At 43.6% G+C, this 20,111-nt stretch overlaps 1 protein-coding gene across 1 annotated transcript in view; it reads left to right on the plus strand.

The window, feature by feature from the left end:
• The first annotated feature begins 2,813 nt into the window (after positions 1 to 2,813).
• Positions 2,814 to 20,111, plus strand: part of DISP1 (dispatched RND transporter family member 1) — a 659,288-nt gene continuing 641,990 nt past the window's right edge. Inside the window, exon 1 of the mRNA XM_078649828.1 lies at positions 2,814 to 3,348. The gene's annotated coding sequence lies outside the window, so the exon portion shown is untranslated. The remainder of the gene's footprint in view (positions 3,349 to 20,111) is intronic.

Consider the following 20,111-nt stretch of genomic DNA (forward strand, 5'->3'; position numbering starts at 1 on the left):
CACGCCAGAAATCTGGACGTTGTGCTGCGTTGGGACTATTCGCACAGCCGACCGCTACTTCGTTGTTTTTCCCTAAAAATGTTTATATGTTATTACTGTTTTATTTTTCTTGTATATATTTATAAGTTATTAAAGTTTTATAATCTTACTACTTTGTTGGAGTGCTATATATTTTTAATGTGACACATAATTGTAAAAACTTTGATGTACAAAGAGTCATCCCTGGAATCTTCCGCTTCAGGCTCGGTCCCCTCCCCAATCACAATACAGGATGGTTTTCAGATAATAGGAACGCGTCTGCTGTGACGGATCTCATCGAGTGTGGGCCTTGATCTACTATAACTCATTTGAAGAGGGGTGATTCTTTACAGCTGGGGCCATAAACTACATCTGCAGGGCTAGCTGATACCCTAGGACCGGCCTGGACAATCGGACACAGAGGAAAAGGAGTGTCAGAGGGTGCGGTAGTGAATAGGGCGAAAGGGAGGTGTCGGGCGGGCACAGGGTGTGATTCTCAGGGAAGAGCAGCGCAGATGGGGGGTGGTTTATTACCCATGCATAAGACAGAGAGCGGGGGTGACCACTGCCTGGGGGAGATGCTTGCGAGGGTGGGGAGTCATGCTAAGGATCGACAGCGTGCACAGAGTAGGTCTGGTCAAGGCATCTAAAATGACTGCCGTGCACGACAAAAGTGTGGCATTTGAAAAAAGGCAAGATGGCGCAGACAATGTTTTTCAACACTTCCTGATTTCCTTCGAATCGAACGTTAACAGACGTTGGGGCATATTACCAAAGTTAAGCGATATTTATCCCTAACGATGCTTAGCAACGATTTTATTACCGCTAAGCATCGTCAGAAATTATCGCAGCGATATTCATGCATTACCGAGCTAATGCTCTTAGCCATGTTATCCACCTCCCATTGGATAACATGCCTTAGAACTGCTCAGGGCAGGTGCTAGCTTTTGGAGATATTCGCGCTTATCGCGAATATTTCCAAAAGTTGATAATAGGAGATAGCGATGTTAGCGACTGTTTCCAGTCGCTAACATCTTGGCATGCCCACTTTGCATGTCATTAGTGATAAATATCACTCACATGCAAAGTGGGGCCCAAGATGGTCGCTATCTCCTACTAGCCATCGCTAACTGGTGTTAGCAACAGCTAGGTAATACAGATATAATTTTATCTCCGCGAAGCGGAGCGCTGTTACAGATATATATCTTTTTTTGAACGTTAATTTCTCAAAATCCACTGGAGCACATATATTGAGACCTAGCAAAGGCACATCGGACTACCAGTCCCTACAATTTTGCCAAGTTTCGTGCAAATCCATTCAGCCGTTCGATTATTATTTATTTTTATTTTTTTGCCTCGCGGGGCCCTTTTAAAACCTCCACATCAAACCTAAGAGGTCAAGGAGGATCTACTATGCCCCCTTATGGTCATTTGCCCCTTCGCTTTGGCCTCCTCTTGTCTCTCGATCCTACCGAGAGACAAGATGGCGGCCGCTACGGACTGTTTGCAATGTTTACAGACGCCGGAGAACCAATCAGCTTCGCAAACCTCCGTTACGCGAAGCGGAGCGCTGTTACAGATATATATCTTTTTTTGAACGTTAATTTCTCAAAATCCACTGGAGCACATATATTGAGACCTAGCAAAGGCACATCGGGCTACCAGTCCCTAATATTTTACCAAGTTTCGTGCAAATCCATTCAGCCGTTCGATTATTATTATTATTTTTTTTTTTTGCCCCGCGGGGCCCTTTTAAAACCTCCACATCAAACCTAGGGGGTCAGCGAGGATCTACTATGCCCCCTTATGGTCATTTGCCCCTTCGCTTTGGCCTCCTCTTGTCTCTCGATCCTACCGAGAGACAAGATGGCGGCCGCTACGGACTGTTTGGAATGTTTACAGACGCCGGAGAACCAATCAGCTTCGCTTCACAAAGCTCCGTTGCGCGAAAAGTACGCGAACTGGAGCGCTGCCCGGTCCGCTGTTACAGATATATATCTTTTTTTGAACGTTAATTTCTCAAAATCCACTGAAGCACATATATTGAGACCTACAAAAGGCACATCGGGCTACCAGTCCCTACAATTTTGCCAAGTTTCGTGCAAATCCATTCAGCCATTCGGGTTAAAAGTGAGGCCAACCGCCCTATGGAAAACTCAATGTTAAAAACACGTTTTGGGACCCCCCTTTTTTCTCGGCCCCCCCTTGACGAACCCCCCCCAAATTTTCAAGGGCTGCTCAGAAACAAAATGTGCCATTTTCCTGAAAATTTCAGCCAATTCCGTCCACAAACGCCAAAGTTATTAGACATAGAATTTTCAAAAATCCCAGAGAGAAAAAATCCTAACCATATATACCTACTGGCGACCGCCAGTAGGTAATGTATATAGAGATAACTCTAACCACTAGTATATGTAGTTGAGCTTTGTACTCTCTACCATTCCTATGTGACTCTTAGAGTGTATACATTTGTATCTCTTCCTTGAGTGACTTTACAACTTGTACATTTGCAATTTCTGTCTCTTCCTTGTGTGACTTTACAACTTGTACATTGTTTCTGTTTGTATCTTTTATGTAACTCATGTAATCCTAAATCCTTATGTATCAAAACTGGTTCTTATGTAAAGCGCTCTGACACCTTCGGGTAAGGTTCGCGCTATATAAAATCGCATTAAATAAATAAAATGAATAAAAAAGAAATCACAGCTCTCAGTACACCTTTTTGGGTGTTAAACCCGGCTAAGATGGCCGCCAGCGCGCAGCATCACAGTAGTGTTGCTGTTAGTCCCATTTCTATGTCTCTGCCTGCCTCAGCCGTCTCCCTGTGTGCCTGCCACGGCCCGGGAGGCTTGCAGCGAGCTGGGGGAGGAAGGGAGAAGAGTTGCTGCACCGGGAGGTGTGCTGCAAGGGTGGGAGAAAGAAGTGCTGGCCCCACCGTATTTTGTCTGGAAATGGCGGGTGTGACTTCCCAACGCTCTCCTCATCCTTGGTGCCTGCAGGAGGCAGTCCTTGTTTAACAAGAGGGAGCCCGCTTGGGCTGTGTCGGGTGATTTATGTGAAGGAGTCCGCCTCCTGGAGCCTGTGGGGACCCAGAAAGTGGAGTTTTGTTGAACAGTCTGGAGTTTGGCTGCGTTGGGCCGTTGCTGTCCAGTCTGGGAGATCTTGGCCCGGTGCTCTCTCTGTAGTACTTGCAGCATCCGAGCCCAGCCGGCTACTGGAGCATCGTGCACAGAAGGCAGTGAGCATCATCCCTCCCTTCCCGTGTGATACAGGCTGCTGTGAAAACAGACCCGGTGACCAGGGGCAGCGCGTCACAGCTGCTTTATTGTGGTAAGGCAGCTTTCACTGACGTCTCCTTCGTGTATTTTTTGTCCCTAGTTTTTGTCTGGGCCCCGTCTCCAGCTTTCACGAGCCACTTGGAAATAAAGCAATAACACGAGTTTGAAGTGCAGACTGGAGCCAGAGAACAGACTGTTATGATTGGGCCCTATATCACTCTTTGGAAACTTTCTGAAGCCACTGGTTTACTTAGCTTAAATAAGGTGCAGTTCTCCCCTAAATGTGTGAACGAGGGTAGAAGTGCCCCGGTCCTGAAAGATATACTTGCGTTATGTCGGGCCAACAAATACTGCTTTGTTGCATTAAAGCCCTGTTGTAGTGGCAGACTGTGGTATTCTGTGCTTTCTGGAACTTTAACGCTTGACTTGCTGTGACATATGTTATAATGTAATGTGTTGTTAGGTTGTGATTTAGAAAGTTGGGGGTTCCAGTTAAGTTAGCAGTTAGTTTCTCTGTGGCTGGCTAGGGTCGTTGATATCTATGACTTATTAAACCACTTAACTTAATCCTTGAGACTCCAGAGTCTAATTCAAGTGGAATTTAACATTAGCAACGAGCGGAGAAACTGGGATTCATCTTTTTGTATATATTCTGCGGTTACTGGCTCCTAACCCGGTGAAGCCTCTCGGAGACCTCAATGCTACTGGTGACTGATGCACACGTTAGTAGCATGAAACCTGTGCAGTTATATGGTTTGAGGGTTTACTGTTACTTGCATAATGTTACAGCACCCCGATTTTTTTTTCCCCTCTGATCCTCCTATACAATGGCAAAAATGACCTAGCGTTTTTAGACAGTATGCAAAGGTATGTGGCACCTTCCTTAGTGCAGAGCGTAAGATATCTTTACTAATGCACTGGCTTGGACAGAGAGGTCAAAAGGTATATGAACATCTCCCCAGTTTACCTGACAGTGACACTGCTCACGAGAATGAGATCTGCTTAAATAATCTTGATTTGAACTACCTTCCCAAAGTGAGCACAGTTTTAGAACGTTATCATTTTGGGAGGAGAATTCAACTTCATGGTGAATCTGTACAGCAATACATCACTGAGCTCCGCAGGTTAGCCGCCACTTGTAAGTTTGATGCGTCTAGTGAGGAACGACTGAGGGATCAATTTATGTTGGGCTGCACTTTAGACAAAGAATGTGGCAGAAAGACAAGCCATTCTTGTAAGAAGTGTTAACAATTGCCAAAGCACACAAACACTTAAATGCATGTGTGGAGGTCAACTGAGCTGTTGGAGGTTAAATTGGTTCAAGCTAAAAATCCCTGTCATATGTTTTGGCGAAGCAATTCCTTTTTTAACAATGTGAAAACCTTCCTTGGTAAGTGCTTTTGCTGTGGCAATCCAGGCCACATTGCTAACAACAAAGATTGTCCTGCCTGGAAGATTTTGTGCAAAAATTGTGATAGTAAGGGTCACTCTTCCAAATGTAAAACAAAGATGATAGAAAAATAAGAGAAGTAGAATACGAGTTTGAGGATGGTGATATTGAAGAAGTAAGCCTTCTTCAAGTAAAAGAAAGTGTCTCAGAAGGTCTCTTGAAGTTGGTTTTAGTTAATAATAAACCTGTATTTTGTTTGACTCAGGAACTAAGGTGACACTTATTCCCAAGAGCTTTTATGGTCAGCATCTTAAAGGACAGGTAAAGTTGGGAAGACCTGACATAAAACCCAAGTGCTATGGCGGTGACCCATAAAGTTACTAGGGTATTTTTGGGGCACCATTAAGTTCAAGGGCAGAATCATTCCTAGGAAAATGTATGTCTCCATGAAGGGAAATTCCCTCACCAGTTGGTTCACCAGTGTGACTTGTATGTCTATTTAGATACCAACAAAAATCCATCAGTGTCTATTAAGGAAATATCCACCGTCCGAGCTATCTCTGGGGGTGGATGAGAGAGGTTTTGAAAGAATTTCCTGAGGTGTTTTCAGACAAACTGGGTTGTCTTATAAATGATTTGCATTTGAAAAAGTTGAAATCAGATGCACAACCTAAGGTAGCTCAGGTAAGGAATGTTCCTTTGCTTATGAGGAATAACATGATGACTGAATTGGATAAGTTGGTTGAAAATGGCATAATAGTAGAGGTGGGTGCTACTGAGTGGCTTGCTCCAGTTGTTATGGCCTGAAATGTCAATGGTAAAGCCAGGCTTTGCATTGACACGAGAGAGCTCAACAAGGCAGTAATTGTTGATCACTATTCCCTACTCAATATCAGTGAGGTGTTGTGCTCTCTCAATGGTGCTAAGCATTTTTCTTTACTTGTCCTGATGTCAACCTATCATCAGGTTCGGTTCCCTCCTTCTTCCCAAGAATTTACAACTTTCATAACGCCCTTTGGTACCTTTTCATTTTTGAATATGCCTTTTGGTAGGGTGACCACATATCCCGGATTTGCCCGGACAGTCATGTTTTTGAAGGACTTCTGGTGTCCCTACACTTTGGTCTAAAACGCCAAAATGTCCCAGTTTGTAAGGGAGGGTCGGGTGAACCTGCACATTAATCACAGTGTTGTGCAGGCTCACATTTCAACCGGTCCTCTCGTACACCGGGAACAGAAGTTTACTTGTTTAGATTCTCCTGCAGTGCTGCTTTGCCACATTCAAATAGCACAGTAGGATTTTCTGAGGTGTGAATCAGGGCTGCAGAGCCCGTACAACAAGGCCGGGATATATATATATATTTGAATGAGGCCGGGCCCGGCCGTATATCGGTAAGCAGGTTAAGGAAATTTCCATGGGGGCAAAAGCTTGTAATCAAAACTGATCACAAGCCTTTCAAGGATGATTTTTCAAAATAGGGTGTGGACTTCATCTTTTATACAATACGCAAATGGGTGGTAGCCCTCCAGGAGTTTGAGTTTGACATGATTTATGTTCCAGATGGCAGTAATTTACTGGCAGATTGTTTTTCCAGGTTAGGTGACAATAGTGAGGTAGGTTCTGATAATTCAGAAGAAAGTTTTGGAAGAAAATGATTTCTTTAGTGGGGAGGAATTTGATCAGGAGGCAAACTGATAGCATCATACAAGAAGAGGAGTGGAGAAAGGCATTGGAAGGAGATTTAACTCCTCAGATGGTCACGAGGATGATTAGAGTTGGTTGGTGTGAAATGGACAAGTGTGATGACAAAATGAAAGGGTTTTGGCAAGTTAAAGAAAAGTTGTCTGTAGTTGGTTGTCTATTGATGAGGGGAAGCAAACTGGTGACCCCTGCGAATTAAGGGCAAACTTGGTTGCGAATGCTTATGCCAGCCACATGGGAATAGCCAAATTCAAGGAAAGAGTGGTGGAAGAGTTTCTTAAAGCACATGATGTGAGACATAAGAAAACTGCACTTTATCATTCCGAAAGTAACGGTGTTGTGTACCACTTCATAAAGGTGCTAAAAGAATGTCTGGAAAATGCGGTTGTAAATGGCATGAACTGGGAGTGTGAATGCCCCAGTTACTGCAGGTTCTAGTGGTACAGTGTTAGATAACATCTAACCAAAAGACTATTCAGAAGGGAGACCTGAACGAAGCAAAAGGGCTCCTGTGCATTTCAAAGACAATGTTTAGTATGAGGTGGAAGTGCCTTTACATTGTATTTATCCATTGTTTTCTTTTAATTTTTAGCTATATTTCCTGTTTTGTTATTGTGGGTTAAACTTTTATTTGTAAAGAGACGGGAGATGTGTGGTATTCTGTACTTTCTGTAACTTTAACACTTAACTTTCTGTGACATCATATGTAAGAATGTAATGTGTTGCTAGGTTGTGATTTAGAAGGTTTGGCAATCCAGTTCAGTTACCAGTTGGTTTTGCTGTGGCTGGCGGGGGTCTCTGATCTCTGCGGTTTATTAAACCACTTACCTTAATCCATGAGCCTCCGGAGTCTTCTTCAAGTGGAACTTAACACAGACCTACTCTGTTGTCACCATCCCCATATTGAAGTTAGGAATTCTTGTGTTGATGATATGAGCACCCAGCGTGAAAGTGGGGCGTGCTGTTATCATGTCAGGAAGACCCTCTGTGATTACAGGAAGCCTTATTGTGCAGTGACACATTTGAATTATAATGTCCTCAAACCATGTTTTTATGTCAGTCTTTTTGATATTTCATGAAGAGTTTTTTGATTACATAGATACGTTATCAAGTATAGAAGCCTTATTTTGATGGAATGGAGTGGTCTCGTGCTGTAGTGAGCCCTGCCGGCATATGAGAAAGCCCTATGGTGATGTCAGAGCGCTCCGTTTTCATAACGGAACATTTTCTTGTGATAACAGGAAGCCATATTGGGAGATGTTTTTGTGCTGTCAGAAAGTCTGATTTGATCCCCCCCCCCCCCCTCAAAAATCCCCCTTTTATGCGGTGAATTTTTTGATACTAGTGATATCAAAGTCGTATTGTGAAGTCAGACAACCAAATTGTGATGTCTGTTATGGTGTCTAGTGTTATGTTTACATAATTATTACAGCAAAGTGTTTAAGCATAGGATTAGCTGTACTAATCCTATGCTTAAAAACTATTAGCAAAACAGACATTTGAGGTTAGCAGATTCAGAGTGTCTGGAGTTGTAGGGTGCTTCATATAAAGGAGCTGCAGGCCAGATATACATGGGAACTGTCCAGGGTTCTCTGCTTCGTTTTTAGATAATTTAAGCTGCACTCAAAGCCTGAAAGGATATTGTCTTTACTTATACCAGGTACTTTTTTGCATCTGGATAAAGCTATAGCTCTCTGATGAGCTCTAATTAGAGTGGTACACGTGTCGGGGACAGCTTTTAATCATGCCAGGTTGGCCTCCTGTATGTTTTTAAATTTTTTAAAATTATAATCCAAAACTGGGGTGGTTAAAAGTTTTTGTCATTTTTCAGGTGGATGACACTGTGCTAATCCAATGCTTAAAGACTTTGCTGTAAAAATGGCAAAAGGCTTTTTCACTTTCTAGGTTGACGTGGACGGCACTACTAGACACCAGGGAATTAAAAAAACAATATATATGTAGCCATCGAGATCCTGCCCATCCCCATCCCAACAAGAATTCAGATCGCCTTTCTGCACCTCCGGGGGGATGATGGGGGTAATTATCCCCCATCTACCTCACCGGGGGGTGGGGGCAAAATGACCACTAGACACCACAGTCTAATTATAAAAATAAATACAGGGGTGGGGGTCTGGCAATGCCCCCACCCTCCCAAAACATTTGGTGACAGTCTTTTTGCCCTCCCGGAGGGCGGATGGGAGTGGATACCCGCAGTCTGCCACCCTGAGGGGCAGAAAGGCAACTAACCACCAGGCATTACAAAACTGGGCCAAAACAAGGTTGCGGCCTACCTTGGCATCGAGCCATACCCTGCCCCATAAAGGGCAATTGTGTCTTTCTGCTCCCCCGGGGGCAGGTAGATGGTTTATCTTAATTGGGGAGGTTGCCTCAAATATGCCCCTGACACCAGGGATTTGTCTTTGGGGGGAAAAAGAAAGTGGTGCTGTTGTTACACTTGGTTTGTCCATTTTGGGGTGGGCTTGTGGATAATGCTAGAGTACAACACCCACACTACTTTCTTTTACCCAAAATGCAACATGCCTGATGGACTCCCCATCCTGTCTCCTTGGGCAGCCTCCAAATTGAGATAAACCTCAGGGGGGCAGAAAGATACTATTGCCCCTTCTGGGGCAGGGGTATGGCTCCATGCGAGCGTAGGCTGCACCCTCTGTTTTTTGTTTTGTCACCATTTTGAAACCCATGGTGTTTACTCTGCTTTCTGCCACCCCCGGGGGCAAATTGAAGGCAAATCCTTTTCTGGTCCTTGGGGGCTAGGGGGGCATAAAAAATGGTTTGTCCCATTTGGGGTGGGGGTGTTGCCAATGGCAGTTTTTCTGCCCCCTCCCAGGCCAGATAGGGGGTTTGCCTTCAGTCTGAAAGTCCACTACACACCAGGGGATTCAAAATGGTGCCAAAATTAACCAAAAAAAGGACGTGGCATTCTTTGGCATCGGTCATACCCCGCTTCAAATGGGACAATAGTGTCTTTGGCCTCTCTGGGGCCAGATGAGAGGTTTCTCCCACTTGAGGCAGGGCTTGAAAAATTCACTCGACCGCTCGCATTTGCGAGTCAGATTAATTCAGGACGAGCTATAGTTAGGTCCTAATCGCCCTTTCTGGCGAGTAGTAATACAAACTGACACTTGACCTCTGCCTCTGAAAGCAGACGAAATGTGACAGAGATTTAAAGGCATCTTTATTGCTCACAAAGTAAATGAACAATAAAAATGCTTTTATATCTTGTTAATTTGTCACATTTGCTCAGCTTTCAGTCAGAGGTCAAGTGCATTTCAGTTAGGTCGTTGAGATTTTGTAGGTTACTAGACCTGCAGGTCTTGTGCCTTTTTTATGATTTTGCGAGCCCTGTGAGAAGAATGCTCCAAATCTGCCCTCCGGGGGGTAGATGGCAAACCTGATGCCAGGGATTTTGCCATTGGGGGCGAAAGAAAGTAGTGCGAGTTTTGCACTCTGGCATTGGCCAAACACTCCACCTCAAAAATGACAAACCACTCTTTTTTGCCCACCACTGCTCCACCACAGCAGACGGTGGGGGTTGTCCCAATTTGCCCATGGAGGCCAGAAAGTCCACTGCATGGCAGGAATATTTTTTTAGAATAAAATAATGGAACGGGTCTGGTCCATCGTAACATCCACCCCACCCTCGCCCCTAAAGCCTCAACAGTCTTTGCGCTCCCCTGTGGACTGAGAAATCCCATCCCAATGGCAAGTGAGAGGACATTTGGTTCCTTTCGGTGTTGTTTTTACGTAGGGATCCATAAGAGTGTGGCTAACTCCCAATGTTGTCCCACTTGCAATGGTGAATGGCTGCCATTTTTGGGATTGGGCAGGCTGTCACCTGGGAAAACCTACCAAACCCAGACAGTTCTGAAAACTAGACACGGGGGGAGTCCCGGATGGTGTGCTTCACTTGGATCCCACAACATTTTCTTACCCACAATGCACTGAAACCAAAGACTTTGACCACCTTCTTCACATGTCTGTGAGAAAAAGTTCTGGAATCTGCGGGGAGCCACACATTTCCTACTAACCAACATTCCCCCAAGTCTCCCATTAACAATGCTACCTCACTTGTGTGGTCGGACCAAAAGACTGATACAGAAGGCCCTAAAGCACTATTGATTTAATTTGGAAATTGATATAGCGCACGATCGCCCCAAGGCGTCTAGGCGCTGCGCGGTAAGTTGCCAGAGAAAACAGAAAGAGAGAGGTTTAGTTAGAAAACAGGTTATATACAATAGGGTAACCCAGTATCCCTCAGATCCTGGGCAATTATGTAGTAGAATACAATTGTTTCTGCCGGCTGCGAAATATTTCTTGAGGTACTTGGACTACTCAAAAGTCTATACATATAATGACAAATTAATTGTAATACACACACAAACCATAAAGGGTATTTAAGAGCTTTTATAAATTGCTTCATTCATAAAAAATTAGTTGGAAAACAGACCGTTTTTTTGTGCTTTTCTGAAGAAAAGCAATGTTGGGCTGTTCTTTATATCAGTCGAGAGTGAGTTCCATAGTTTCACTGTGCCCAGAACAATTCTTCTTCATCCCCCACGTGCCTTGTTGAATCTGGGGGTTTGGAGGAGTTTGCTCTGCGCTGATCTTAGATTTATAGCTGGAGAGTACCAGGTGAAACTCGATGGGATCAGTGGCAGCCGTTTTGGGGTCAGGCGCAGGGTGATGCTCATGCCCCTTGTTGTTAAAGTCAAGCTAGTTCCCAGGACTGTGTTTATGAGCAATCGGGAGCTTCCCTGGTGGAGAAGGAAGTAGATCAGTTGGAGTGGGCCTGTAGATACAGCAGCAAGGGTGCCATGTTGGAGTGAGGCGCGGCCTGGGATCATTAATTCTTCTGTGATGGAGAAAGCCCTTTGCTTACAGGAAGAAGGACCCTAGTTGGAGTGGGCTGAAGCCGTTACTGGTGAAGATATCAAGGCTTCCGCTCGACGTTAGCCAGGCTCTCTGAGCACTGCTAAATGCAGACTTCCAGCGGGGCAGTAAGCATTCATTTCTGCATGGAGGTCGGACTATCGGTGGTGGAGGCTTTCACTGTGTCCTCATCATCACTGTCCACAGGAGGGTCCGGGAGGTGCAGCCTCATCTCCTGTAGTCGCTCGTGAATGTAGTAAAACCACAGCCTTCGGTGCAAGGCAAGCCAGAGTGGGCAATGAAGCCAGGGGCATTACTGCAAGTGCATCCACTGAAACCAGACTCGTCTCCAGAAGGCAGGGCAGTGCAGGCCATAAAACCTAGAAACAGGGGCGTCACTGCTAGGGCAACAAACCAGTGCCAGCATTGACACCAGTGCCTCGCTGCAAGGCAAACCAGTGCCGCCAATGACACCAGTGCTAGGCTGCCAGTAAAGTGACCGCAGGTGTAGGCCCGACTGGAAATTCCAATCCCCCATAAAATGGTTTGCAGAATAAATTCGCGAACACACTATGACTGACTTAATGCCCTTGCGTAATAGATGGGAGGCAGGTCTGGTGCTACCATTTACACCCAAAGAATGGACCATGTTGCTGGCGAGCCCTAGACAGATTCCCAGAAATACAAGGTTTAGGCTGATCTAATTCTATATAGTCAACAGAGCATATCTATCCCCAGATAAAATCAATAGGTTTTTTAATAGAGTGGATGCTTGTTGCCTGCGCTGCAAAATAACAAGACGCTGATCTCCTTTATATGTTATGGCTAAGCCTCAAACTGCAAGGCTACTGGCACGGAGTGATTCAACTGGTGACCGCAAGCACAGATCGGGCTTTGCTGAGTATGTGGGAGGCCTACATTACAGGGATATTTCCTGGAAATAAGAAACAGAAAGCCTCTAGATTTTTAGACCTGGGTTTAGTGGTGGCCAACAGACTTGTCTCGCGTTGATGGAAAGCAGACGACCTCCCATTGCTTAAAGCTTGGTCTCCGTCTATGCTGAACTGGGCTGAGGCTGTCTCTTAGTTACAACACAGCCTGGAACACAATTCGGATGGCGCTTCAAGTAGCAATAACTCCGGACGACCCCCCAGACATTCCTAATACCAACTAATCTAGTCTACACGTAAGTTGTAATGTGACCTGACAACAACGTGGTCTGGAACTCGCAACACACATCACGCACACTGATCCAGCATGTAGTATTAGGATATTGGGGTTGACACATTTAAACTTGCATTATTGTAGCAGACATGGATCGCCCAATCCCCACAGCCTACCCTGCTCCCCCCTCTTTTTGTCATGATTTGCTGTTACAGGTTTTATTGTTATATACATGGTAGTTTGATCATCAACCCACACTATGTCATAGCCGAAAGGAGTCATTAGAAATGTGTATGTGGAACAAACCTGTATGCGAATAAGGCACCTGTAATATGTTTATATATTGAAATGGTAACAAGCCATGATTGACGTTATCTATTTATTGTATTAGACGTGAGTTGTTACAATGCACTTATCTAGATAGTGTATATGCCATTTGCTCATATACCGGTATATTGCCTTGAATAATTTGACTCATGAAAATGCCTACTGGTTCTGCAGATATTGTGTATGTTTGTAACATGTATCACATATATCCAAATTCAATAAACAGATCGAACAAAAAAAATTAGACTGGTCAAGCAGGCTCTAAATTTGAGACCCTGTCTTGTAGCCATGGAACAATGGATGAGCTACAACTTTTCAAGCACATCACTGCTAAGACCAGGCCAGACGATTATATTGGTCAGCAAAATGGCGCACATGGAAAGCAAACTATGCTCTAAGGTCTTAGACACTCTTCCATCTCCTGTCCCAGCCACCAAGGTTCTAGTTGTACTGATTAACCGATAATGTTTTCTAAATCTACTTCTTGATGCACTTGTTTCTTCTTGTTTCTATGGTTTGAGAACTTTGAGAAAGATCTTGACAGCAACCTACAGCACCACACTGAGCATTACATAATTAAGGGGTGTATTAGGTAAAGAACAGGCCTGTGAGGATCACAGGAGTGATTGGTGGACTCCAGACCATTGTTTACTGTTCAGAATCAATAGCTGAGAAATCAAGACATCATTATCAACCTTTTTGGCCATCTAAGAAAAATAATTAGTAAACCACGATGTTGAGATATGATAGAACAAGACATTAAACAATCTATTTGAGCGAGCTGAATTATCACATTGCAATAAAAATAACGACATTGGCAACTGTGCCCTTAAATGTAAAAGCATACATCTGAGTAAATGAACCCAGTGGAAGACATAAGGTTGGAGATCCACCCCACCCGTGGATACCGTGATACCCAAGTTACCTATCCCAGGGAAGCCGGGTGCATAGGTGTGAAGTGGTGTCGGAACTGCTGTCGAACCCGATGGAGGACTTCAGGAAAGTGCCGTTGCTGGAAGAGGTGAAAGTGTCTGTGGGAATCCAAACGGGGATACTTGACGAAGAGTACCTGAAAGCAGAGTGGACAGAGTCTGGGTCACTTGAGGGTGACCATGGCTCGGTAGACGAATGCCCAACTATGACGGGTGCTTCAGGAGAGATGTCGATGACCTTGACTCTGCAGCTGCAGGGACCAGGTGATGCTGAGGATGACTTGAAGCCGGATTGGAGCTGTCACACGAAGGATGTTGAGACCTGAGGGGTCAGTGTCCTGCAGGACCACCAACAAGCTTTGGCAAAAGCAACCCACTCAGGAAGTCAAGAAGTTGCAGGAAGAGGACCAGCAAGGTCCAGGAGACTCATTACAATCAGGGGAGCCCAAAGATGACTGAGTTGACCCTCATAAGGACCCACAGGTTGAAGACACTGGAGTCACAGGAGGACCTCGGGCAGCTTTACAACACAACAGGCTACGGAGCACACGGTGCGGTGTGGTTGAAGATCTTTGCAGGAGAAGTTGTCAGAGGTTGGGGCCACCTGTAGCCCAATGCACTTGCTGCAGAATTGCCAACAAGCATTTGCATTCACAAAAGTATGCGGTGCACAGGGGTTCGGGTATTGCAGCCCCCACAAGGGATTCAGACCTCAAACTGGGTGATAGGGCAGCTCGGGCCTCGAGGGATGTAGAAACCCAACTCCTGTGTTATTGAACCCTTTGGACTCCGTAGGAGCTCGGGATCAGCAGACCGGCCAGCAGTGTTGCGGTGCCTGCGAATGCTGGGGAGTGACTCCACTCCAAGGAAGATTATCTTCAGGTGTCTTGGAGGCTCCACAGGCCCTACACAGATCCTGTATGGTTCACAGACGAGGCAGCACACTGAGAGGGAGACGAAGTCAAGACCAAACGAAGTCTAGCGAAGTCAAGTGTGCCTAGATGGTCGAAGTGCAGTGGTTTCACTTCTGAATCTTCTCCACAACGAATCTAGGGACGTACACTCAGGTAAGGCCTTAAGTACCCTAAGGAAAGGGTTGGGAAGATTCAGGGGACCCTCCCAGGGGAGGGTTTGGATAGGGGAGGTTACTCCCAGGTCCTTTGTCCAGTTTTTTGCCAGAGCGGGAGCCAACGGCTCCCAGGACTAGTTTTAACTGGACTATACACAGGGACACCACAGTGCCCCTCATGCAGACTTTCAGGGGCTGGCAAGCGCACCCACCCAGCCCTAATACACTAAATCCTGTCTGATGGTCGTGATTAGCAGGATCCCAGTCAAGCAAAAAAGTGGGGGTAACCATAAGAAGCAGATACTACTTTACGACAGAGTCTCTTTCTATAATGTTTGTGCTTGATTTTGCCCAGCTCATCCCATGTTTGTCCTAACCCTTTTTGCCCCAATCCACTCTAATCTAGCACCGGGGTCAGCAGCCTCCTTCCCATTCAGCCAGATAACTGCACTCACCCCTGAGAACCACCACAACATGAGCGCGCAATCTGAGAATCTGTTGCCCGCTCAACACTGTTCCACTCCAAATAGGTGTGGATTGCAATCCATATGTCTCCTAGGAAACTTGTCTTTTAATGCTTAAGGAGTTAGCTTCCATGTGGGGACACAAGTGTGCACATGGCCTCTCCATAAGGAATCAACATGGAAAGGTGATCTCAAATTAATTAGGCCAGATATTATGCCTCCTGTAGCTTATGTTGAAGCTGTTGTGATACCAGTATGCAGTTTACTCCACTGTAAGTGTTGTGTGGACCTTAGTAACAGAAATATGCCCTTACAGTGGTGTGGCGGGATATATATATATATATATATATATATATCAGACTATCCTCACCAATCATGATTTCTGCTAACACAGTCACCATCTCCAGTTCAATGTACTGCTTTAGGGTGGGAGGCGGAAGTCTGTCTGGACTGCCATCGATAATGCAATTGAATTCCCTAGCACGGATCACTGGAACAGCAGGGAAAGGTGTCCCCAGCTCCAGTATTGCACAGATGTTGTTCCAGCTATCAGTGTTCAGTGCATGTACATTTGTTTGCGCAGCTTGGATTCTTCTGGGTCTGTCAAGTTTGTCTTCTGTAAGAGTACAGTATTTACCCTGTGTCTTTTAAGATAAGAGAGAATCCTATGCCTTTTTGTGAAGCCATTAAGGCCTTGTACGTACCATTTGAGTATTTAAAGATGCTCCCCACTTTTAGGTCGAGCCTACTAGACCGTGCATGTGCTGTCAGTTGAGAGGCACATTGCGGCTTACTAAGAACTTGGGCTCGCACATTGTTTACCATTGGTTCGGTTTCCTTGTCATTCTGATTTGCTTGCTTCCTATTTGAGTCCCAACTTTTCAATCTTGTGTTTGTCCCTCAAGTGGAGCATTGCTTCTTTACAATCTTTGACGGCTGGCCTTTCTTGCTTCCACTATTTTGGTTTGTCAAGCACTACTCTTTAGGTCGCACCTGAGACAGCGCATGGGCTCTCGCTTGTGAGAGCTATTGTATACAACAGGAGGCTTGCAGCCAGCCCATTGCTTAACATTTGTTGTTTCCGTTGTCACTCTTGTTTGCCACCTTCTGATTGGCCATCGCATACTGGCTTCACTTCCTGTATTTTTAGCTGGATCACGGGCCACGTACTGATTGCTTCAGCGTGATTGCTGTGCTTCCGCTGATCGCTCTGATTCAGGTGATACTTTTATTTTTTCAAAAATTTAGGGAATTCCTGTTATTATTGTAGCAGACTAGGATCGCTGGAATGAAATGGGGGGGGGGATTATTTAGAAAAGAATGGATCTGTGCTCTTAATGAAATAGTAGGGATTTTAACAACATAACCTTTCAACCTAGATAAAGGCAGATCACTAAAGTACACAGAAGTAAATGGCACTACTCCCAGAATTAATAAAAATAATGTACAAAATGTATTTGTTGCCTCCCAAATGGGTTACAATCTAAAACATAATGCAGACTTGGTTAAAATACCACCAAAAAGTGGTAACACAATATAAAAAACAGTCAAAGTATAAAAAAGTCGACGCGGCGTTTCGGTGCTACTAAATCTTGACACCTTCATCAGGACATTTGGAACATTTGACTCCGTATCTATAAACAAATGACAGTATTTTAGCATCATTGTGTACTTTATATATTTTATTCTACATGTCCTACTCAGCAAGGCTATTGTCTAAAAACTTTGCATTGATCCCCTATACCATCCTCGCCCCAGTTTTTTGCATACTTAGTTATCTGTATTACACCAGATCATTACTGCTGGTTAACCCCTTATATTGGTTTACTTCTGACAGATATAGGTGAATGTACCTGTATGTTTGTGTTGATATAGCTTGTCAATTGCTTTTCAATTCGGTATGGACACTTTTCAAATAGTTATCCTAGATAATTTCACGGTTCTATAGGGGATGCAGAAACCAAAAATAACCTTTTTATTGCTTGTTAATATTGGGGTACCTCTCAGTATTACACATGAAAGTTCTTTATTTACCTTGTTGATAGAAACCACTATTTTGTATCTGCACGGAGGGGCCACCGTAGTTAATAGAAATGGCTTCGTTTTTGGTTAATTTAATCTCTTGTGGGAATCATCGTGACCTATGTATAGAGAGATCACGTGTGATGAGACACAGATTTTGGTCTATCTCTGGTGCAATAAAAAGGTTATTTTTGGTTTCTGCATCCCCTATAGAACCGTGAAATTATCTAGGATAACTATTTGAAAAGTGTCCATACCGAATTGAAAAGCAATTGACAAGCTATATCAACACAAACATACAGGTACATTCACCTATATCTGTCAGAAGTAAACCAATATAAGGGGTTAACCAGCAGTAATGATCTGGTGTAATACAGATAACTAAGTATGCAAAAAACTGGGGCGAGGATGGTATAGGGGACCAATGCAAAGTTTTTAGACAATAGCCTTGCTGAGTAGGACATGTAGAATAAAATATATAAAGTACACAATGATGCTAAAATACTGTCATTTGTTTATAGATACGGAGTCAAATGTTCCAAATGTCCTGATGAAGGTGTCAAGATTTAGTAGCACCGAAACGCCGCGTCGACTTCTTTATACTTTGACTGTTTTTTATATTGTGTTACCACTTTTTGGTGGTATTTTAACCAAGTCTGCATTATGTTTTAGATTGTAACCCATTTGGGAGGCAACAAATACATTTTGTACATTATTTTTATAATTCTGGGAGTAGTGCCATTTACTTCTGTGTACTTTATTGATCTGCCTTTATCTAGGTTGAAAGGTTATGTTGTTAAAATCCCTACTATTTCATTAAGAGCATAGATCCATTCTTTTCTAAATAATCCCCCCCCCCCCATTTCATTCCAGCGATCCTAGTCTGCTACAATAATAACAGGGATTCCCTAAATTTTTGAAACTGTGTATACCCCCTCCCTGATACAGACAACAGGGGCACCTCCTTTTCCTTGAGACATAACTGTACAGCTTGTTAGCTGGGAGGCATTAACTTGAACAAATCAGTTCGTGGCATAGACCAATAAAGCGGCCTAAATTAATAATGGACGCCTTAAAAACGTATGGCTTTTCAGAGGAGGAATTTAATAAAATTGTCAACGGTACCTCAAAAAACTTTACATCTATAGCTAATACAAATAACGATGAAGATAAGTGGCGTGAATTATGGAATAACAAAAAGAAATTAGTCCGAACAGAACTGCATGCAGATGTTCTTATTGATTATCTCAAGAAAGGCATAATCCCCAGTGGCCTGCAGATTAAAAATGAACCAGGTGTGTTTATACGACATGAAAAATGTATTGAAAACTGGACCCTGATTGCAAATAGGTGCAGCAGGGACTGGATGCTGTTAATAATAGAAACAGCTAATGCAATCCTAATAATAGAAAGAAAGGAGATAGACGAGTTAGAAGCTAAATTAGACACCTCAGTCTATGAAGATGCCAAGAAAAAACTTGAAGAAATCCAGAAGGATGTCTCTGGTTATAGAGACTACCTTTTTGGTAAAAAAACTAGTAAATTCATGAAGGACGTGACCAATTACAACACTGAAATAGTGTATCCATACACACAGAAAGATTTTTTTGTTCGCCCTAGGGAAAACTTCCCCAATAGAAACCAATGGCAACAACCACGACGTACATACCCCAAAAAGCGAGTAACATTTACGGATTCTTCATATACCAGTACGGATTCGGAAAATGAAAATATGAGTGATAAAAATAAAGCAGTGGAATCGACCTCAACTCCTAACAGAGATTCATTGTCTTTTTTAGGACAACGGGGCCGAGGGAACCATCAGAATCAATCGAGAAACAATGGGAGAGGGAAGTTCTACCCTCAACCTCAACAACAGAGGAGGTATTACACAAGGAGTCAACCCAAATGGGATTGAACCAAAAAGCAGCAATCCTAAATCTTTCTGATATCACCCTAACCAAATCAGAAAAGGCTGTCTTGGAAAAGGGTCTAGGATTTGCTATCAGCACTAGAATAGATAAATATAATTTAGAGAGAGATCTACAAGGATTCTTCAGGAAAATTAGACTCCAGGACTACTTTAGAGACAAATCTCCAAGAGAAGGGCCTTTAAAATAATCTGGTCTTAAACCTAAATCTGAATGGACCCCTAGCATAAATATAGTACATAAACAAGTGGAACTTTTTGAAAAAGTAGTGGAAAGTAACATTCAGAATTATTAAAACACCGTTTGACTGGACCAAACAATCTGAATGCTGAAGAAAGAATAGCACTGAATAAGTTAGAAAACAATAATGATTTAACTATCAAACCTGGGGACAAAGGGGGTAGTATCGTTTTAATGAGAACGGACGATTATAATAACAGAATGATGCTCCTTTTAAATAATACCAAGCATTACTGTCAATCTAATAGACAAGAATGGAATGCCCTGATTTCCAAAGTAAATACTCTTTTAAATTTTGCCAAAGAAGACGAGACAATCTGCAAAGATGAATATAAATTTTTAAAAAATGAGGCACCTATTATCCCTGCCCTCTATGGACTTCCCAAAGTCCCCAAAAATATAACCAACCCCCCTATGCGTCCTATTGTCTCAAGCATTAACTCCATAACTGAGCCATTGAGTAAATATATTGACAAATTTCTCCAACCGATTGTAACAAGACAAAAGGCTTACATAAAAGACACCACCTGCATGATTCAAAAAATTGAGGGGTTACCTTATGATGTTACCAACCAATGGTTGGTCACTCTCGACATAGAGGCCCTCTATACAAACATCCCTCAGGATGACACTATTGAGATGTTAGAGGGCCTCTTAAAAACAGGACAAGAAGACCTTAATCATC

The sequence above is a fragment of the Lissotriton helveticus genome, chromosome 6, assembly GCF_964261635.1.
Source record: "Lissotriton helveticus chromosome 6, aLisHel1.1, whole genome shotgun sequence".
Classification (NCBI taxonomy): Eukaryota; Metazoa; Chordata; class Amphibia; order Caudata; family Salamandridae; genus Lissotriton; species Lissotriton helveticus.